This window comes from Ovis aries, chromosome Y, assembly GCF_016772045.2.
Source record: "Ovis aries strain OAR_USU_Benz2616 breed Rambouillet chromosome Y, ARS-UI_Ramb_v3.0, whole genome shotgun sequence".
NCBI classification, from domain to species: domain Eukaryota; kingdom Metazoa; phylum Chordata; class Mammalia; order Artiodactyla; family Bovidae; genus Ovis; species Ovis aries.
Genome location: NC_082741.1, coordinates 9,489,128 through 9,506,565, shown reverse-complemented (window position 1 = coordinate 9,506,565; position 17,438 = coordinate 9,489,128). Strand labels below are relative to the sequence as shown.

The window sequence follows — 17,438 nt, the reverse complement described above, 5'->3', positions numbered from 1 at the left end:
GTCAGTCTTTTAGTAGTTTGCTTATAGAGTGTACATCAAATTATAGTTTAACACTTACTCCAAGATAGAAATGCTTTCCTTCCATTATGTCTTTGAGGAGAGGATTTCTAGATTGGTTATAAATTCTGAAATTTGTCTTCATCTGTATTACCCCTGGACAATCCTTTTTTTTAACCAGTTGTTTTCTGTGTTGTGGAGACCTACTTCATAGGGTGAATTCTGGTAGATAGAGCAATACCAAGTGGAAAGAAGAAACTCGATATTATGGAATAAATTGTGTTCTCTCAGAATGTGTATGTTTAAGGTGTAACAGTCTGTACTTTATGTATAGTCAGACTGCATAAATTATAATTTATTTCTGACCCGTTTTGGAAATAGGGTCTCTATATAGGTAGTTGGGTTAATATGGCTGGCACTTTATAAGAGCAGGAGATCAGTCACAATCAACACAGAGACATTATTATGTGAAGACAAAGGCAAAGAATGGCCAGTCAGAATCCAAAAGAGACGTCAGAAAAAGACAAATCTGCTGACCCTTTGATTACTGAATTGATCCCCAGGATTTGGAGAAGACATTTACTGAAGCTACCTGGTATGGGCCACTTTGTTATGGCAACACTAGCAAACCAGTACATGCACTTTCTCTGGAAAATAAGCCGTCAGTTCCAAAACAGGCATCCTTTATTACTTTTCAAAAAATTTCTTCACTTTAATTGGAGGTTAATTACTTTACAATATTGTATTGGCCCTGTCATGCATATATTTTCAGGGAATGGAAAATGCTAAAGAGCTCTTTTTGCCATCAACTGATAATCCTCATAGATACCTCATGCTCCCTAAGAGCTTTCACTGTCTCTTTAGAGATTCAGCTGGGCTAGAACGTACTCCTCTTTCATGGATCAAGTTGATCTATTAGAGTGAGCATAATTCACAGGCAGTGGTAGATGAAAATAAGTACATCAGGAAGGCAGTCTGACCTCATTAAAAAGACACAGTCCTCTCCTTTTAAATCCGAGGAGGCGAATGGTAGTGACCAAGGCGTCGCTGCCCATTGCTGTAGTGAAATCACACAGTTGTGATGTCATGGTCACCATGACATCATGGTAAGGAGGGAGGTCTAGGCGTCCCTAAACCTCCCCTCACCAAGACTCTAGGCTGTAGTAGCCATGAGGCAGCCTAGAGGATCTCAAGCCCTCTCAAACCATTGGAGCTGCCTGGGCCTGCCCCCCACACAGTTGGCCAGGTGGGTGTGTTGGTGTCACTTTGTCCACAGCAGAGTTTGTTGTCTATGGCCGCCACGCCTCTCTCCAGTCCTCTGGATTCCTGAGACCCCAAAGAGGCCACCATTCTAGCTTCCTAACTACATCTCTGGAAAATAAAAAAAGAAAACAGGAATACAATCCACTCCAGGCTGAAGGGCCCCCAACCCATGGAGAGGTACATGGTCCTCAACCCCAACAAGGGCCACTATGGGCAGCAAAACCGCAGCTCCAGGCAAGCTTAATATTAACACTTTCAGCCATGCCAGGGACACATCCCCAGGATTGATAGAGTATAGACTTCAAGTCCTCTACCAGCTCGAGAAACTGTGCTAGCAAGACCTCTCCACCGTCCATGTTAGCCACACCTGGAAGAGTCTCTACTGCAGCCCATCATGACCAAGGCATGCTCAAATGAGAATATTGGAGGTAACAGTACAGGTACAGTAGGCCTTGGAGAAGTCGAACACCCAAAGTGAAACCAATAGATGCCTTTAATTCCAGTTTTGGAGAGAAAATGCTCATCTCCCAGATGATCAGATCAATAGGATTCAAATCACTAACAACACTCAGCTTAGCTAAAAGGAAGTGCAGGTTCCCTTTATGGAGCTTAATTAATCTCAGTGCAGGCCTGCCTTCAGCCTCTCATTTCCATTCCTCAAATGTTGCCAGTCAGTCAGCAGGCAGCTCAAAATATGGACAATGGATGGGCACTCATGGAATTCAGTGAAGACTCTAAGAACAGAGAATCTTTCCCAGGCCAGGGACAGAAAATGCTACAGGTAGGTGATATGCTGGAGGAAGTTGGAAAGGAGAATGAAGGGGAGATTTCTGAGCTACGATCTGACTTCCTGAGGTGGTGGGAGCTGCTTCAGACATATCTGGAGGCCTTGGGGACTTACGGTCAAATTTAATAAAGAAAGGTGGCTACTGCCCTCCGAGCTTTTACGGTGTTAGTGCCTCAGCATATCAGACTCAATGGACGTGAGTCTGAATGAACTCTGGGAGTTGGTGATGGACAGGGAGGCCTGGCGTGCTGTGTTTCATGGGGTCGCAAAGAGTCAGACATGACTGAGTGACTGAACTGAACTGACCTGATACCAGACTAGACTAAGTGCAGTATCACCAGTTAGAAATTCAGGACATATTTCTGTTTGCCTTTCTTTTCAGCATGAAGTAATGGGACTGGATGCCATGAGCTTAGTTTTTGAAGGTTGAGTTCTAAGCCAGCTTTTTCACTGGCTACTTTCACTTTCATCAGTACAGACTCTTCAGTTCCTCCTTGCTTTCTGACAAAGGGTGGTGTCATCTACATAGCTGAAGTTGTCATATGAACATCTGAAATATGCAGGTATTTCTGGGGTTGTTGGAACTTCCTGGAGACTTGCTGTATCAGACTTGTTCCAACACCTTGAATACTTCATAGAGCTGGAGCCAGGACTCAGCTATAGTGGACGGTTCTCATAAGCATTATTCAGTTCAGTTGAGTCGCTCAGTCGTGACTGACTCTTTGTGACCTCATGGACTACAGCACACCAAGCTTCCCTGTTCCTCACCATCTCCCCTTAGCTTGCTCAGCCTTGTGTACATTGAGTCAGTGATGCCATCCAACCATCTCATCCTGTGTCATCCCCTTGTCCTCCTGCTTTCAGTCTTTCCCAGGGTTAGCATCTTTTCCAGTGCTTCAGTTCTTCACATCAGGTAGCCACACTGTTGGAGCTTCAGCATCAGTCCGGCCAATGACTATTCAGGACTGATTTTCTTTAGGATTGACTGGCTGATCTTCTGGAAATTCAGGGGACTCTTAAGAGTCTTTTCCAACACCACAATTCAAAAGCGTCAACCCATTCTTTGGCTTTCAATTTCTTTATGGTCCAGTTCTCGCACCCATCCATAACTATGGGAAAAGCCATAGCTTTGTTGGATGGACCCTTGTCAATAGATTAATGTCTCTGCTTTTTAATGTGCTCTCTGGGTTTGTCATAGGTTTTCTTCCAAGGAGCAAGTTCCTTGAATTCCATGGCTGCATTCAGAATCTGGAGTGATTTTGGAGTTGAGGAAAGTAAAGTCTGTCAGTATTTCCACTGTTTGCCTTTCTATTCAGCATAAAGTGATGGGACCAGATGCCATGATCTTCGTTTTTTTGAATGTTGAGTTCTAAGCCAGATTTTTCACTGTCCACTTTGACTTTCATCAGTACAGACTCTTCAGTTCCTCCTCGCTTTCTGAGAAGCGGTGGTGTCATCTGCATATCTGAGGTTGTCGTCTGCACATTTGAAATATGCATATCTGCATACCTGAGGTTGATGTTTCTCCCGGCTATCTTGATTTCAGCTTGAGCTTCATGGAATCCTACCTTTCCTTTGATGTACTCTGCGTAGAAGTTAAATAAGCAAAGTGGCAATAGACAGCCTTGACGCACTCCTTTCCTCCAGTTTGGGACCAGTCCATTGTTCCATGTCCGATTCTAACTGTTGATTCTTGACCTGCATAGAGATTTCTCAGTTGTTCTGTGTTGATGTTTCCTTAAACATTTTCCAGTTTGTTGTGATCTACACAGTCCGAGGCCCTAGCATACTCAGTGAAGCAGAACTGCGTGTTTTTCTCTAATTCTCTTGCTTTTTCTACGATCCAGCGGTTGTTGGCAATATACTCTCTGGATCCTCTGCCTTTTCTACATCCCTCTTGATCATCTAGAAGTTCTTGGTTCACTTGCTGTTGAAGACTTGGAGACTGAGCATTCCTTTGCTAGTGTGTGAGATGAATGCCGTTGTTGGTAGTCGGAACATTCTTTGACATGCCGTTTCTTTGGGATAGGAATGAAAACTGACCTTTTCCAATACTGTGGCCACTGCTGAGTTTTCCAAGTTTGCTGGCCTATTGAGTACAGCACTTTCATAGCCTCATCATTTAGGATTTGTCATAGTTCCACCGGAATTCCATCACCTCCTCTAGCTTTGTTCATAGTGGTGGTTTCTAAGGCCCAACTGACTTCTTGCTCCAGGAAGTCTGGCTTTAGGTGAGTGAGCACACCATCGTGGTTATCTCAGTCATTTCAGTAGTTCTTCTGTGTATTCTTGGCACCTCTTCTTAGTATTGTCTGCTTCCGTTAGGTCCATCTTGTTTTTGTCCTTTATTGTGCCATTAGGTCCATATTGTTTTTGTCCTTTATTGTGCCCTTCTTTGCATGAAATGTTCCCTTGGTATGTCTAGTTTTCTCTAAGAGATCTCTATTCTTTCTCAGTCTATTGTTGTCCTCTGTTTCTTTGCATTGAATGCTTAGGAAGGCTATCTTCTCTCTCCTTGCTATGCCTCAGAACTCTGCATTCACGTGGATATATCTTTCCTTTTCTCCTTTGCTTTTTACTTTTCTTCTTCACTCAGCTATTTGAAAGGCCTTCTCAGACCACCATTTGCCTTTTTTGCAGTTCTTCTTGGGGATGGTTTTCATCACTTCCTCCCATACAGTGTTACAAACCTCTGTCTGTAGTTCCAAGCATATTTCACACCTAGTGACCTGTGGAATGCAGTGAGCCAGCCAGCAGTCTCCATCACAGCAGCAGGTGGTGGGGCTGTAACTGCCACCCTACCTAATCCCAGGCCTTACCCTCTACTCTTTATTACTGATGTCATCATTTTATTTAATCCTCCAACCCCTTCCTCCGCAACTTGGGTACTATTCCAGGTTCGATGCATGAGACAGGGTGTTTGGGGCTGGTGCACTGGGATGACCTAGAGGGATGGAATGGGCAATGTGGTGGAAGGGTGGCTCAGAATGGGGAACACATGCAACACCACTACAATATTGTAAAGTAATTAGCCTCCGATTAACAAAAAGTTATAAAAGGAGATCAGTCCTGCGTGTTCATTGGAAGGACTGATGTTGAAGCCGAAACTCCAATACTTTGGCCACCTGATTCGAAGAGCTGACACATTAAAGAGACCGTGATGTTGGAGAAGATTGAAGACAGGATGAGAAGGGGACAACAGAAGATGAGATGGTTAGATGACATCACCGACTCAATGGACATAAGTTTAGGTACACTCCAGGAGTTGGTGATGGACTGGGAGGCCTGGCGTTCTGTGGTTCATGGGTCTCAAAGAGTCAGACATGACTGAGCAACTGAACTGGACTGAAGTCTCTTATGTGTGAACCTTCAAGTTGGCAATTTTGAAAGACGTGAATGTTTGCATGTCTAATCATGTAAATTAGTTCACATCTCTTTTAAATGGCTTTTACTGGAGCATCTGTTAGAAAAGATGGAGCATTTGTATTTGTTTTTCTTAAGCAGACTTTCTCATGAATTTGAATTAACTTACTGGCAACCATCTGGGGGAGGCCAGGAGAGACCAGGCTTCCCACCCTTTGACTCAGCACATGACATTAACCCCATAGTGATAGCTGGAGCTTCCGAGCCCTATTTATTGGCAACAGGCACCCAGATGCACTTTGTAAGTCTTTCTGTCTCCTTACAGCTCCACAGAGCTACAAAATCTCCAGTGGCTGTACCAACAGTTCTCGGACATGAAACTTGGGTAAGTGCTGCTGACCTGGCCTGCACTGACAAAGGTTCTGGATAGGAGCTTCTTGGCATGTCTAGAGCTGGGCCCAGATGTGAACTGAGTCAAAAGTAGGCTGGGGCTACTTACCACTCCTAGGGAGAACACAGCATCCTGGGGAGTCTAACCTGGAGAAACCGTGTATGAAGCAAGAGGTGGCAGGAACCCCTTTTCCTCTCTTCCAAATACCAACATCAGCAACAAATGCAACACAACAGCTGTGGTAGCTGCTCCTGCTTGTGAGCTGCGACCTGTTGTAAAATTGAACAGTAGTCTGAACAGTTTGATAATTGTCCTTTCAGCCTAAAGATCCACCCTGTCTGGCAGATTAGATCTGCTGCCGCTAAACACTTCAAGAAGGAAGTATATCTAAGTTGTTGTCCCAGCTCTGTTCATCTTAGCTGTGTGCCTCAGTTTCCTCATCTGTGAAATGGGCATTATAATAGTATTCACCTCCTTAAGATTAGAGTAAGGATTAAAAGAGTTCCTCTTTATAAAGTGTTTACAACAGTGCCTACCAATCACGGGTGCTGTATAAGTATTTGATAGAGAAAAAAGCCTATACAAATGGTAAATTTTGAAGTGAATTGAGTGGAAATTTTTCTGAGGATTTATGTGAGCACTTCCTGCGGAATCACCACAGGGCCCCATTGTCAGTATCCTCAGGACCTGACATTCATGATCGTGCTGACATTCATGGTCAGCAGGGTGGACGTCCATTTTACAGATGAAGACATTGGAGTTTGGGAAAGCTTAGTGACTCTCTGCACTGGCTCACATGACCAGGGCATCCACGACCCTGGGGTTCCCCCCGTTAGGATTCACCTTCTGACCTGGTGTGAACAATCCCATGGCCTGTGATGGGGATGAAGTTGGCATCCTCTTTCTCCCCGCCTCTGGCAGAGCTGACCATGCAGAGATGTGTCTGAGCCTCAAGCAGGAGCAGGACCAGCTCATTGCTGAGGTGAAGAAGCAACTGGAGCTGGAGAAGTGGCGGGCAGTGGATGAGACCGAGAAGTAGCAGAGGTGTGCCAACTGCAAGAAGGAGGCCATTTCCTACTGCTGCTGGAACACCAGCTGCTGTGACTACCCCTGCCAGCAGGCCCACTGGCCAGAGCACATGAAGTCTTGCACCCAGTCATGTAGGGCCTTAGGAGTGCCCCCTGGCCCAGACTGTGGTGGATGGGCCCTTGGCTCCCCCTGGACCGCAGAGCACTTGCCACACTTACTGACCACCAGTGACTCCTACATACATGAGAACAGCAGGCAGACACATAGCCAAGTCTCCAGGCACCATTGTCTCCACCCTCTGGTTTCCTTGGCAGCATTCACTTGTGTGAATGGAGCTTGTAATGATATCCCAGATGACTTTAGTTTCATGTGGTTTGCTGTGGTTCTCTACTGGGGACAGTATTTGTTTCTGCCCAAACCAGTGTTGGCATTCCTTGGTAGAGAATCTGCCTGCAGTGCAGGAGACCTGGGTTCAATCCCTAGGTTGAGAAGATCCCGTGAAGAAGGAAATGGCAACCCTTTCCAGCATTCTTGCCTGGAGAATCCCACAGGCAGAGGAGCCTGGCAGGCCGTAATTCATGGGGTTGCAAAGAATCAGACATGACTGAGTGACTAAGCAGACACACACACGCACACACACACACACACACACACACACACACACACACACACTAAATGCATCTTCTACCCCATTCTACAATGCACACTGTACAGTGCATAAGCCGTAGAGCTCATCTTGGACTCAAGGCTATAAACAATCACCAGTTCTTTTGTGAAGGATAAAGTGTTGATTTGGAACTAATCTGTCTTTAAAGTCTCTTTCTAATGAACAGCAAGCAGATCCCAGGCCAGGAAACTCTAGCTGGAAACAACATTTAGTTGGAATGTATTAATAATATGCATTATTAATATTTTATAGTTAGTGCCTATTTATGGCCAATATTAGATTTCTGTGTTTAGAAGTAAAAGTATCCACTTCAAATAATTTATTTAAATACAAATAACATAAATAATGTGACAAGGGAATGTGTAAATAGATTGCCACATTTTTCAAAGGTGGTAGATGAATGACCCAAGTTTGAGAAGCTCTAGGCTGTGGTTGGTAAGCTTTTTTTATAAAGGCCCAGAGAATGAATGTTTTAGGATTTGTGGTCCATGTGGTCTGTCAAAACCTCTCAATTATGTTGTTACAGGGTGAAAGCAAGTGCATTGGGGTGAACAGTGGCCTAAAATTGGAAATTATGAAATTGGAACAGCCATACTGTTTGCTTCAGGAACATTCTTTTCTCTCCAGAATGATTTAATAAAACTTAAATCACAGTTTGTTAAAAATGAACATATCTTCACACACAGTCTGGAATTCCTGTGTCTGGGAAGGCTTTGATCCTACTATTCTTGGCCCTCACTGTAACCTTGGTGGGGCTGTGTGTCATCTCTTAACACGTGGTTTGCACAGAGCAGGGTTCCCTGTAGTCCTGGGAGCTATTATGCTCGGCTTATATGTGGCTTCTGTCCCCCTCTGCACTCAGCCACCACCCGTCAGCAGGACATAGACCCTGAGGTGAACACAGAAACACTAAATAAGTCATCCCAGGGCACCTCCTCCAATACTCAGGCAGCAACCCTTGGAAACCAGTGCCTTGAATGAGAAGGGGACACCAGCTGAGAAAAGCAAGGACAGTGGCCCAGTGAGGATCCATCCCACACACCTTGGGGCCAAGCAGAATCTCAGACCTGTACCCCTCCCAGCTCCATGGCGATTCCTATGGTGTGGGAGGTTGTCTGTCTTCAGGCTGCAGGTAGAGGTGACAGAGTCTCTGCAGGTCTTCGTCTCCCCAGGTGTGTGTTGAGGGCAAGTGTTGTCCAATAGGACCTTCTGTGATGGTGGAAATGTTCTACATCTCCTCTGCCCATTGTGGGGCCACCAACTGGCCTCTTTTGGCACTTGAACTGTGAGCCTTTGAACTGGGGCTAGTGTGACCAAGAACCTGGATTTCAGATGGTATTAAATTGATTTAATAAATTAATTTAAATACAATAGCCATGGGTGGCTGGTGACTGCCATATTGGACACAGAGATCGAATCTCTTATATTCTGAGGGTGTGGTATATGGATAGTATGCAGACATTATTTTAGAGGATGCATTGGTCATGTTTGACTTTTGTAGTCATTATGATTTTACTTCATGTGTGTTGGAAAAACATTAAGTCATCCCAGAAGTCAAACGTCTTTGACTTCATTGATACCATTGCCTAGGAAGAGGTTATTGTGAAATAAATCAATGTAATATGATATATAGACAGGATTCGCTATCCATGGATTTCTCACCTGTAGAGGCAACCAGCCAAATTTCCCTCTGTGGTTGAATCTGTGAATGTGAAACCCTCAGATACAAAGGCACAGTTGTGTTCATCCTTCTAGGCCATTTTATAGAAGGAATTTGGATTTTAGTATCCTTGGGGGCTCCTGGAACCATTCCACCTTGGGTACTAGGGGATGGCCGCACTTCCTTTTGAGATAAAGTAGAAATCCAGAGAAGCAGTAGGTAAGAGAGGGGGGAGTTGAGGAACAGTGTTCTTGAAGATGAGGCTCTATAGTTGAGTAAGGGGCCTCCCTATTTCTGTGTCCAGGCAGACAGAGCAAAAAGGGGCACAGGGTTAAGGCCACCCTGGCTGGCCTGGCCTTCCCTCCCTGAGCATGCCAAGCAGGGGGCATGGCAGTGTCATTGGAGCCGTGTCCATGGATGCCTGGACCTCCCTGGGTTGGGCAGTGGGCAGGGGGGTAGGGGGGTTGAGGGGAGAGGGTGGCTCTGTTTCCCACAGTGCCTTGCCTCCATCTCTCTCTTTCTGTATTTCTAGACCCTTGACCTCTCTGGCTCCAGGGAGATGCCCTCTCCTTTCTCTTAGGCTCCAATCTAGGCTCTGGTATGTTGCCCCCTAATGGGTGAATGTGCTCTTATGTTTTGCCAGGGTAGAGGGGAGCCATGTCCTCAGGGAAAGCCTGAAGGTTTAAGGTCAGTGGTTTTCCAACTGTGGCAGCCTAGGAATCATTCGGGGCACCCTGGGCCAGTCAGTAGAGGTGACAGATGGCTGGGCAAGCAGCTTTGTGGCATTTCTCCAAAGGGATCAGTATTTACCTTATTTGAATTTTTTTTTTTTTTTGAGTTTTGAATCAAAGAAGACAGATTCTTTGCTGACCTTGGGTGAGGTAGAAGATACATTTGGTTCGGGCAGTTCTTCTGCCCTCAGAAATGACTGTAGTGAATGAAACTGTGTGAAACTGTCCCTGAGGTCCCAGCACCAACATTCCTTGGAGGCCTTCAGAGGAAAAAAGCATTTCTAGGTAAGTGATCTTTCTGTAAAAATCTTTCCTCTCAAGGGATAACCTGGCAGCCTGTTTCGGGTGGCACTAACTTTTCTAGTTTTCATCTTCTGTGGAGTTTATGCTGTCTTCTTTCCTAGCCCAATGGGCTTTCCCTTGCATGCTCTCACACCAGTCTTAGGGCATTTCAAAACAGTTCATCCTCAGAATTCTGCGTTTTTCAGGGTCCTTCAGCTCCAGTATCTTTCTCTTTCCCAGATCATTTTCTTCCACTGAAAACCAAACTTTTTTTTTTCCACTTCTGCATATTGAATACATGGAGGAAGAAAGGGTGTCCCTTGTTAGGGTGGCTGGAGGTTTCCCAGTGGCACTGGAACTGGGGTTTAGGTTCAGGAGACATGAAGGGAGAGTGGCATGAGCTGACTTTAGGAGGAATATGAATAGGAATAGGCATGGAATTATGACTGAATTGCCTGTCAATTCCCTTCTCACTCTCACTAGGGTCTTGTGATTGCGTCTTGAGCACACGTTGATTTTGGAGCTGAGGCATCTTCCTCATCCCTTCTTCTAGCTTCTCTTTTTGACAAAGGCAGAGCAGACCTGAGACTTCAGCAGCAGCATAGCACCCACCTCAAGTTTCCTGCTACAGTTTGGTTTTCATTATGTTGATTTGTAGAGTCGCTGTCTGTGTGTGGCAGGTATTGTGCTTTCCTGCTTTTGGTGATGATTTGAGTTTCTGATTGCTTTAAGTGCAAAGTGACTTTATAAACATCAGCTGAGGCATACATAGGGGGATTTTGGATGTTCAAAGCCACCGAGGTGGTTGACCTGGGGAAGGGTTCAAGTTGGGAAAACACTGCTGCAGGCAGGGAGCCCTGTTGAAGTTTTGGATTATCAAAGTGATGCCATCACATGGGAAGATGAGGATTGGTGGTGCTGTTGGGTTTGGAATCTGGTGGGACAAGGAGGCTTGCAAGTAGGAACGTGGTTGGGAGATACAGCATCTCCCAGTTGTGAGGTGCATGAATGTCACGGTCTTCATAGACAGGGACTGGGGGCTGGAGTTGACAAGAAGAGGGACACAGGGGACGCAAGTCTCAAGTGAAACAAGGATACTTTATTTGCAGAAATGCATGTTTATATATCGTCAAAAAAATGATTACTCAGCCATTAAAAAGAATGGAATTCCACCCGTTGCAACAAAATGGATCAGTTCAGTCGCTCAGTCGTATCCGACTCTTTGCAACCCCATGAATCGCAGCATGCCAAGGCTCCCTGTCCATCACCAACTCCCGGAGTCCACTCAGACTCACGTCCATTGAGTCAGTGATGCCATCCAGCCATCTGATCCTCTGTTGTCCCCTTCTCCTCCTGCCCCCAATCCCTGCCAGCATAAAAGTCTTTTCCAAAAGTCAACTCTTTGCATGAGGTGGCCAAAGTACTGGAGTTTCAGCTTCAGCATCATTCCTTTCAAAGAAATCCCAGGGCTGATCTCCTTCAGAATGGATTGATTGGCTCTCCTTGCAGTCCCAGGGACTCTCAAGAGTCTTCTCCAACACCACAGTTCAAAATGGATAGTCATTTAAATAAAAGGTCACTGAAGAGAGTCACTGAAGGGAATCCCAGCAGGTGCTCTTTTCCCATGATCTCAGTCCTGAGAACTGCATGCAGCCCTGCTCATTCCGGTTTTCCAGGAACTGATAAGGAACAGATAGTCCTTGAGAAATGGCACACAAAGCAAGAAAACATACTGGATCCCTTAAAGTTGAACATCCCCTGACAATTTCCCCTTTTTTTAGTTTCTCATAATTGGGGGTGACTGTGTAGGAAAGATAAGCATCTGAATGCAGAGTTCCAAAGAATAGCAAGAAGAGATAAGAAAGCCTTCTTTAGCGATCAAGGCAAAGAAAGTGGAAGAGAACAGAATGGGAAAGACTAGAGATCTCTTCAAGAAAATTAGAGATGCCAAGGGAACATTTCTTGCAAAGATGGGCTCGATAAAGGACAGAAATTGTATGGACCTAACAGAAGCAGAAGATATTAAGAAGAGGTGGCAAAAAATACACAAAATAACTGTACAAAAAAGATCTTCCTGACCTGGATAATGACGATGATGTGATCACTCACCTAGAGCCAGACATTCTGGAATGTGAAGTCAAGTGGGCCTTAGAAAACATCACTACGAACAAAGCTAGTGGAGGTGATGGAATCCTATTGAGCTATATCAAATCCTAAAAAAACAATGCTGTGAAAGTGCTGCACTCAATATGCCAGCAAATTTGGAAAACTCAGTAGTGGCCACAGGACTGGAAAAGGTCAGTTTTCATTCCAATCCCAAAGAAAGGCAATGCCAAAGAATGCTCAAACTGCTGCACAATTGCACTTATCTCACACGCTAGTAAAGTAATGCTCAAAATTCTCCAAGACACGCTTCAGCAATACGTGAACCATGAACTCCCTGATGTTCAAGCTGGTTTTAGAAAAGGCAGAGGAACCAGAGATCAAAGTGCCAACATCCGCTGGATCATGGAAAAAGCAAGAGAATTCTAGAAAAACATCTATTTCTGCTTTATTGACGATTCCAAAGCCTTTGACTGTGTGGATCACAATAAACTGTGGAAAATTCTGAGAAAGATGGGAATACCAGACCACCTGACCTACCTCTTGAGAAATCTGTATGCAGGTCAGGAAGCAACAGTTAGAACTGGACATGGAACAACAGACTGGTTCCAAATAGGAAAAGGAGTACATCAAGGCTGTATATTGTCACCCTGCTTGTTTAACTTCAGTGCAGCATACATCATGAGAAACGCTGGGCTGGAAGAAGCACAAGCTGGAATTAGGATTGCTGGGAGAAATATCAATCACCTCAGATATGCAGATGTCACCACCCTTATGGCAGAAAGGGAAGAGGAACTAAAGTGCCTCTTGATGAAAGTGAAAGTGGAGAGTGAAAAAGTTGGCTTAAAGCTCAACATTCAGGAAACAAAGATCATGGCATCCGGTCCCATCACTTCATGGGAAATAGATGGCGAAACAGTGGAAACAGTGTCAGACTTTATTTTTTGTGCTCCAAAATCACTGCAGATGGTGACTGCAGCCATGAAATTAAAAAATGCTTACCCCTTGGAAGAAAAGTTATGACCAACCTAGATAGCATATTCAAAAGCAGAGACATTACTTTGCTGACTAAGGCCCGTCTAGTTAAGACGATGGTTTTTCCAGTAGTCATGTACGGATGTGAGAGTTGGACTGTGAAGATGGCACAGTGCTGAAGAATTGATGCGTTTGAACTGTGGTGTTGGAGAAGACTCTTGAGAGTGCCTTGGACTGCAAGGAGATCCAACCAGTCCGTTCTGAAGAGATCAGCCCTGGAATTTCTTTAGAAGGAATGATGCTGAAGCTGAAACTCCAGTACTTTGGCCACCTCATGCGAAGAGTTGCCTCACTGGAAAAGACTTATGCTGGCAGGAATTGGGGGCAGGAGGAGAAGGGGACATCAGAGGATGAGATGGCTGGATGGCATCACTGACTCGATGGACATGAGTCTGAGTGGACTCCGGGAGTTGGTGGTGTACAGGGAGGCCTGGCGTGCAGCAATTCATGTGGTCGCAAAGAGTCGGACACGGCTGAGTGACTGAACTGAACTGACCTGTAGATACTTTCGTGAAAAAGGCCCTGACCAATTGAGTTTGTTTAGTTTGAATAATTTTAGTTGAAAGGCATCAGTATAGTGCAACTATAATCACCAGGATAATTATCAGCGTTATAGCTCCAGATAAAATACTATATATAATTCTTTGAAACCATCTTCTGGGTCTAGCCCAGATAATTGATCAGCTAGCTGTTTGGCTAAGGTTTCCAAATTGTTGGAAGAGGGTAGACTCTTAGAGAAAGTTTCAAAGATTTTCATTTGCAAAAAGTGTCCTTCTAAGGAAGGATTATTATGTATATCTTGTAAATGAAATTTGATTTGTTCCTAATTATAAGCACTGTGGTTGAACCCAACAGGAACAATGGAAAATTGTCTAGAATTCCAATGACGTTTTAATAATACTTGTTTTTATAAATCTATTAATTGATCTCCGACCCATTGGATGGCTGTTTCTAATTTCTTTATTTTACCCTGAACTTTCTCATCTATTGGAGCCTGGGTGGCCCACATAGGATGAGCATCTTTAGTCCAATTTTTAATAAAATTTTGTGTTTGAAATGAAGTTTGTAAAGCGACCTCTGCAACAGCAGCAGTGGTGCAAATGGCTGTTAGTCCCCAAATGCCAAGAATTTACCATCCAATGAATTGCTTATATCGTCAGAGTAATTTATTGAGTAACTGGGAGGCAGGCCCTTCCATGGGACCTTCTTCCCAGGGTCGTTGGAGATCCACTGGCAACCACAGACTATGTTGAGATCGAAGAATCAGAAGGGATTTGTTTTTTAGAGAAATAGAGGAATTAAGGCAAGTAAACAATTTGCAATCTGTACAAGTCACAGACCGTAAAGTCTTATTAAATTGTAAGTTTCCTATGGCTATAACAAAAGGAAGGGGAACACAAGCTTGTATAAAATATGAATGATTATAACGGAAGGAATAGTTACTATGACTAGGACTGGTCTCTGTGAAATATCCAGTCCAAGTTCCAGGTTTTTCAGTACTTGCAACAAGTTTCCAGGTGTCCCATTGGTTAGGCCCAATTCATTTATTGAGGACAATTTGAGGGCAAGGAGGTGCCATTCCGCTATCAAGCCAGCCAAGGAGTCCTTTGTCATGGAAGTGTTCCATTGAACTGTTGGTAATCTTCCATGTTACTTAAGTAACATAATCACACATAGTACTATTAATATCATCTGAGCAGTTAGATAGCCACATACCATGGAGTCGCCAATCAACAATGGTGTAATTGGCCACAAACATTAATTTTCCTGATTTAGCTTGACATCTACCCCAATAGACAGGAGTATATTTAAAGTCCTTATAAGTAAACCTCTTAAGTTCCAACTTTTCTCTTTTTCTTGGAGTTTTGGTAGTGTTGACGTGGTTTGCATAAAAGGACAGGGCAGTAAACAGTCCAAGCAATGTGTGGAAGTTATTTTTTGGAGGCAAGACAAAAGCCCACGTTTGTCGACTAACATTAATACATAATTCTGCTGGGTCCATGCATAAAGGAAGGATTTTATAGCCTAGAAAAATGTTAATTAGTCTTCCTTCTTCCTCAGGATGAGAGGGCCCCTCCAAGCTCCAAGGAGGAGGCATATATACTGAGTCATTAGTGGCTATGATCGGTCCTATATCTGTCCATTCTACAACCTGCGATAAAGGGGGGTTAGGTGTATAAGCCCAATAAGTGTGATTAATCAAGTCAGCCTGAGCAGGGGAAGCAAAAGCAAACATAGTGACAAAAATATTCTCAGGATTCCATGGCGTTTCCTGTTGAGAAATCAGATTTTCAGCTTAATTAGTAAGTAGGGAGATCATGAGTTTAGTGTTTCTTGGAAATCTTTACAGCTGTCATGGCTTGTACTGGAAACACCTCCTCCCGGGGATTTTGCCTTTTCCTCTGTGCCTTGAACATTGGTGGCTCCCCGGGGGTGGATCTTCCGAAGAGGGAGCCAACTGACTTGGTTGGATCCATCTGGAGAAATACAAGCATACCCCTTTCCCTGTAATATTAATTTTCCAGATTTCCATGATTTAGTCAGCCCATCTTACTACCAAATGGGTAGAGGAAGAGAAGTGTCCTTCAGTTTCTTGAAATGTTTTTCTGCTTTTGTCAAAATATCTCCTTGCGGTAAATTTAAAAAATTTAAAACAAACAAAGCTTTATTAACAGTAGTTATAGGATTAGAGAATATATTGCATTGGAATCTAGTAAATCCTGCTCTGGATAAGGAAGATTCTAATGTTCCTGTATATTTCCCCTTTTTAATTTTTTTTTTTATTTGTAGTCTCAGTATATGATGTGCTCATTCAACAATGTCTTGTACTTGTGGATTGTAAGGAATGTTTGTAATAGGTTTACTAGAAAATGATTAGAGGAGTAGTTTGAATTATCTAGAAATACAGGCAGGGCCATTGTCTGTTTTAAAAGAATTAAGTGTTTTCACTATAGCAAAAGAAGCTAACAGGTGGGTTATAACATGTTGTGTAACCCTTGAAGAGGTGTGGCCCATATAAAAGAGGAATTTGTATCGACTGAGACATGTAAGAAGGAAAAGGGAGAAAATTCAGGACAATGAGTTACATCCACTTGCCATAGTTTATTAGGTTGTAATCTTTGAGGGTTAATACCTTATTTAATAATTCAAAGACATAAAGGCCTACAACGAAGGCAATTATTAATGACATTTTTTAGCATGGCAGTATGGAATATTCCAAATTTGGTGTAATGAACCAGCATTATTGTGTAATAGAGCATGTTGCTTTGCAGGAGTAGTAGTAAAAGAGACAAGTGTATCAGCTTGTTCATTGTCGTAAGACATAGGACCAGGAAGACAAGAATGTGCATGAAAATGGGTAATATAAATGGGGGAAGTGTGGTTTTTAAAAAGAGATTGTAGTCTGAGAAAAAGTTGTTGAATAATAGACTGATTGGAATTTGTGTATTTTATAAATTTTATGAATTTTATCTATCATAATACAAAAACTGAATATAAAGAATCAGAAACTATGTTAGTAAGTTCAGGATGTAGGTGAATAACCTGGATGAGAGTATATAACTTATTTTGTTGGGCAGAGTGAGATTTAAGTATTAAAAAACTTTATATTCTTTGAGAGACCATAACAAGGCTTTAACATTTTTTGTCCCATCTATGTAAAAAACATCAGCTTGAGGAATAGGTTGTGATATGACAATGTGAGAGATAGTAAATTTAGTGTTTTTGAGGAAATTTCAAAGTTTGTTCCAAGGATAAGGAAATGAAAAAATTTCGAACTGTTTTAAAAAGGCTATTTGGAAGTCAGTAGAAGTTTGTATTTCACATTGAGGTTTACTATAATTTTATGAGGATCAGAGCCAATTAGAGCTCTAGTTTTGTTTTTTATTGTTGATAATTATTAGAGCAATCAAATCAAGATAGGGTGTAAGTGACCTTTCTCTCTAAAACTGGGTATATATCCATTTCATTGGGTGTTTTTGTAGGGCAAGAAGTCTTGTAGGGGAATGGAGAGAGGGGAGTATGAATAACTCTAGAGGTAAGAAAGTGAAGTCACTTGGTCGTGTCCGACTCTTTGAGACCTCATGGACTGTAGCCCACCAGGCTCCTCCATTCGTGGAATTTTCTAGGCA

At 43.3% G+C, this 17,438-nt stretch overlaps 1 pseudogene; it reads left to right on the top strand.

Annotated features, from left to right (window-relative positions):
* LOC132659067 (MYND-type zinc finger-containing chromatin reader ZMYND8-like) overlaps nucleotides 1–17,438 on the top strand; it is an 88,977-nt pseudogene that overhangs the window by 25,582 nt on the left and 45,957 nt on the right.